Source organism: Orycteropus afer, unplaced genomic scaffold (assembly GCF_000298275.1).
Source record: "Orycteropus afer afer isolate SDZICR_OR568_19922 unplaced genomic scaffold, OryAfe1.0 scaffold00531, whole genome shotgun sequence".
Classification (NCBI taxonomy): Eukaryota; Metazoa; Chordata; class Mammalia; order Tubulidentata; family Orycteropodidae; genus Orycteropus; species Orycteropus afer.
The window spans coordinates 1281005-1286602 of record NW_006922118.1 but is presented as its reverse complement, the minus strand read 5'-3'; positions in this window follow the sequence as shown (position 1 = coordinate 1286602).

Below are 5598 nucleotides of genomic sequence, written 5' to 3'. Positions count from 1 at the left end.
TTTGTACAAATTGAAGGCTTCTTGGAGCACAAACTGTGCATATTCCCAGTGTCAGAAGACTGAACGCTCGGAATGAGGCCAAAATGGGAAGCCTGTGTGATGAAAGTAGTCAAAACGTTTAAATAAGGAATCCAAAAATTAATTTTGTTTTGTTTGGTGCTGATAGGGCTGATTGCATGTGATGTGTTCGAGAGTGGAAAGATCATTTCAGTTGGGAAAACTTGAGTGTGTAAATCCCAGAGGCAGCAGACAGCCAAGTATCCTCCTTCTTTTGATGAAATTCGGGGGTTATTGAAGCAGAGAAAGCACAGTGTGGGTGGGGGGTGTCTCTTTGAGGCTAACTTCTGGAGGCAGTGGTGGTGGGATGTTTAGAAGGGTACTGACCACTCTGTGCTTGGTGAGGCCAGTGCATAGCCTCTGACAGGTCAAGGAATTTCTGTGAAATAAAAAGTGTTTGGAAATGACTGGTAAAAGTTTTTTTTTTTTTTTTTTAAACCTTTCATTGTGATTTGAATGAAGGTTTACAGAACAAATACATTTCCCATACAGCAGTTCTGACACATTTTTTTTTCATGACTGAAATTCCTCACAGTGTAACAGGTCTCCTACCTTTTCCTTCCATAGTTAATCACTTTGCTGTGCATTCCTGCCCTCTCCCACCTACACCCCAGCTCTATGCTTGTGAAAACACTGCGCTTTTCCTTAGGATTGATTGCTCCAAGGAGTATATTTTCCTAATTTAAATATTCCCCCCATATGCCGTATTTTGTCTGGAAGCCACTGGAGTACATTCATTTCCACACCTGAGGGGTAGCTAGGGACAATCGTCTCACCAGCTTTTATCAGAGCAGCAAACCTGGTCTTTGTGTTGATTTTAGGTTTTGCTTTACATTATTCTCCCAGTCTATCCAGGATCTCCTGCACTGATCTGGGTCCAAGTTGTTGATAGTGGTAGGTGGGTGCCATCTAGTTCTTCGCTTCTAATAAACACAGGCAAGCTGAACTCCACACTCCACTGTGGTTTTCTTCATCTTCTTTGCTCTGGACGAGGAGAGAAGTGTTGTTGCATCTAGATGACTGCTCACAGGTCTTTAAGACCCTGGTCTCTACTCACCAAAGTAGGACATAGAACAATGTTTTTGTGTAGTGTGTTATGCCAGTTGAGCTTGATGTGCCCTGGAACATGGTCTTGAGCCCACAGGTCCAAATACTCACTTCCTCAGAGTAGCTGGTGGAGGCCAGAAGATACTATAATCTTGCCCCTAGTCAGCTTTACTATACACCCAGACTATATTGCAGCACATAGAAATGGTTTTGGACACACTCCCCCTCTGCCTAATCCATACCTGATCATTCAGCCTGTGGACAGATTTATTGTTTGTTTGTTTAATTTTATTGTGATTGGGGTGAAAGTTTACAAACCAAATTCATCTTCCTTACAGCAGTTCACATACAGTTGTCTCATAACATTGACTGTAATCTCCCACAGTGCAACGGCTCTCTTCCCTCTTCCTCCCTGTAGCCACCTCTTCCCTGTGTCCTTTCCTCCTGTGCACTCCTCCTCCTCAGGTTGTCTCCTTGTGCATACACAGCCCTTGTATTCTCCCATGATTGATCTTCAAGGAGTGTATCTACCTAATGTAAATGTTGAGCTCATATGCCTGTCTTTTATTTGGCTGGAAGCCAAAGGAGTGGGTTCAATTCCAGACCTGAAGGGCAACTAGGGGCCATAGTCACAGGGGTTCCATCAAGCTCTATCAGACCAGCAAAACTGGACTTGTGTTTTTCATGATTTTGAGTTTTTGTCAATTGATTTTTAAGTGTGAGTACCCAATAATGAATGAATCATGTTAACTTCATGATCATCACTTGAGAAATATGTTTTTCTGAAACATCATGTTCATATCAAATAACAGTGCTGGTGTGGGTCTATAAGGGAAAAAGTTATACAGGTGAACCTACAGCTTCTACCTTGTACCCTTGACTCCCTGGAGGGTGTCATGGTTGAATTTTTCAGCCTGGCCCACCCTGATCACTTCCAGGGTCTGGGATAAGTGAATTCCTCCATCTGTGATCTTGTTGTAGGAAAAAGGATCCTGGGAGCTGCATGAAAAATACAGGTGTGTGCGCTGGAGGCTGGCGCCTTTTCGCCTTCAGTGCACATGCCCTCAGGGTAGAGCGTGGCCCTGAGCCTGGGAGGAACCCAGACCCTGTCACTCCTGCTCACTCACCACTGTCTCCTCCTCACCCTTCCTCCATTTCAGGTCTGCGGCGTGGGGCAGCAAGAACTTGTCCAGTCCATGTGGCTGGGGAACTAAAGTGATGCTTCTTGCACTTCTGTAAATCCCAAGGAACGATTTCAATTGCCGTGACTGGTGTTTGGGCAATACATTATTCATCACCGTCCACAAGGCACAGTGCTCTGCTCTACTCCCATCCATCCTTCTAAAGTGTTTTGGGTTTCAACGGGATATTCTTTTGAACTTCCAGAAGGTACAGAAGACATGGTGAGTTTTTTTTCTCAGGAGAGTGTGAGGCTGCGTATGGACTGTGGGGGAACCAGCTGTGTACTGTGGGGCTGGTTCCTTAATGAAGAGATGACTGAGCAGACCAAGGGATTGCCTCTGGGTGAGACTGTGACCGGGCCCTTTCTGTATACAAACGCGACTTTTCTAGATTTGAATTTCTGGGGTCAGCTTGCTCATGTGACTCTGAGTTGGCACCATAGGACATTTCCATCCCCACCCTGGGCCTTGGTGCTGTATGTTAAATGCCAGGGTCTCCTGACAAGAGCCCAATGACAGAGGAGCCCTGGATGTGGTGGCTGAGACCCGGCCCTGCAGACCCATCTTTGCCCCGTGTCTCTTAAAAGTTTTTTTGACTTCCTCTAGGCATTGGAGCATTTTCTGTGCCATGCCAAAGGAACCACTCCCCCTCTCCCACTGTGTTATGAGCTAGATGAGATCTCTGACTCTTCATGGCGTCCTGGGTGGTGTTGGTGCTCTCCTGATGTCACTCATGGTAGGAAACGGGACGCTGACTCAAACTGGACCCTCTGTGGACTCTTCATTCTGATTTTCTTTTTCTCTCCAGTGGGGAATGTTTTTGCCTTAAGAGTTTGCTGTTTGTGGAAATCTTCGATCCCCAGTCTAGGTCCTTGTCCACCCACCTAGGACTAGAGCTGGTGTTTAATCCCTGTAATTTTTGACTGTTCACCATCATCTTGCATAAGAACCAAGAATGACAGTGGTATGTTTTACTGGAGAAGCTCACCCTATGAAATGTGTGTCTTGAATTTCTTGGGTTTGCAGTTTCCACTGGAAGAAAATTTCTTAACATAGGGTGTTTCTCCTAAGAATCTTTCAATTTAATGGATTGAAACGTCTCAGAGGCAGGAATGTGTCTTGTCAGTCATGTGATGGGCATGGTAGAGCATACTAAAATCTTGAAAAGGTTCTCTAGAATGCCCACTATGTTTAAGAAGTCATGGCAGGACCCCTATATGTTGAATATGGAGTCATTTTAGAAACACTCTCCTGGCTGTGATAAAGGGGATGTACAGAGGCTGAAGTGTCTCTGGTTATTTTGTTTAGAAAGACCTCTGGTTAGTTGTTGGCCAAGTGCCTTAGACTATTTGATCACTGTTGGGTCCTACGTGATTACATTTTCTGTGGTTTTAATACACACATGAAGTCCTGTTGAAAACACATAACAGCTCATTTGGCATGCAGCACGTTTCAAAAAAAAAAATGAAGTTGATTGTAATTATGTTTTTCCAACAGACAATACCTTCAAAGTTTGGATTTCAAGTTTCACTGTGTACTTGGTGAAGACTTGTTCCTGCTCTTGTCCTCATCTAGCCCTTCTGTCATCTCCCAGCGTGCTTTAAATAACCAGCTTTCTAACTTTCGGAAGCATCTTGCCTGTGTTTATTAGAAGCGAGGAAATAGAAAATACTGTAATTCCTTTAGTTCTACAAAAGATTGCATGGAATTTCATACTTCTTTTGATAGAGCAAATTATTTTGATGTTATCATAGCAGTACACAGAGAGCTTATACCTCAATTTTTATAAAACTCTAGACGACTAGAGATGATTGGCTTTAGTTTTATTGTTTTTAGCTCTATCACCATGAATGGAGACTTGGTTTGTAGTCATAAATTTGCTTTCACATCCCTTGTTGTAAGAGTGAAATGTAAATTTCTAACATCCTGGTCTTAATAGGGTAGGTTTAAAGCCCTCTCTGTACTAAGAGAAGTCAAATGAAAATAAATCAAAATGACCTTTTGTACTTACGCTATGAAAGTGACAGTTGTTTTGTGGTTTAACTATTGCTTTAACCTGTGTGTTTCCAACTTTGTCAGACGGGGTATACGTAAACTTTTTTTTAAAATTTTGATTGTGATTTGGGTGAAAGTTTACAAAGCAATTTCACTTTCTCTATAGCAGCTCACATATACTTTGTCTCATGACATTGACTGCAGTTTCCTGAAATGCAACAGCTCCTCTCCTACTGCCTCCCCATAGTCACCTCTTCCCTGTGTCCTTTCCTCCTATGCACTCCTGCCCTCTAGCTTGACAGGAGCAGAGGGAGAAGCCAGAGAGAGCAGCCCTTCTGTTCTCCCATGATTGATCTCTCCAAGGAGTGTATGTAGCTAATGTCCATGTTCCCCTCATATGCCTTTCTTTGTTACATGAACTTTTCCTGAGCGATGTAAGTACTGATCTTAGTCAGTGATAGTGGAAGCAGACCTTGTTCAGTTTGCATTGCCTCCCTGTGTGTCCACCTTGCCCTCTATTGTATGGAGCTTGTTACTGTCTGTTTTAGTTGATGACTGACCCACATTATTGCTGTTATGACAGCTTTATCTTGCAGGTCTTCATTCATAAACTCTGTATTGTGGAGTTAGCTGCTTCTGATCTTTCTATAAGTTCAATGATCCCTCTGTCTGGTTCCTCAGTGACCTGGATCCTCAGGGTACTTCTGAGTTTCTGACGTATTGGTGTCTGTAGCTCTGGTCTATCCATGTGCCTCTGTCCCCATTGTCTGAATGCTCACATGTCCCTGCCATTGTTGAGCTCCGAGGATGTGGGTGGTTCATAAGTCATTTGTACCCTGGTGGGTATCAGTGCTCTTCTGCTCATTTTCTCTCCAGGCTCCACATACTCCTCAACAATAAATCTGAAGTTGGGAAAAATGCCATGTTCAAATTTACTAGGAAATGTGCATGAATTTTACAGCTTTTCCTCCCACTGGATATGCATATGGATTTCATTTCTTCCATCTGGTTTGCTGATGAATTTTTGTCTTCTCAAGAATTTATCCCAAAGTCAATATATTCTCATTTTGATAGTTTTTATGTTATAATCTAATGAAATAATCCTTCATGTACTCTTTAGATAATTCTCTTAGTTTAAATTTAGATTAGGAAAACTCTTTCCTGGACCATCAGTTTGCCTTACTTGCTGAGTAGTGTTTTCTTGTAGGATTGTTGTGTTTTACTTTGATGTATTAGTCTCACTTTGGCCTCAACGTACTGTGAGTAACTTCTGCATCCAATCCATTAAATGTTTTTCCCTGGAAGGTTTCCACATATA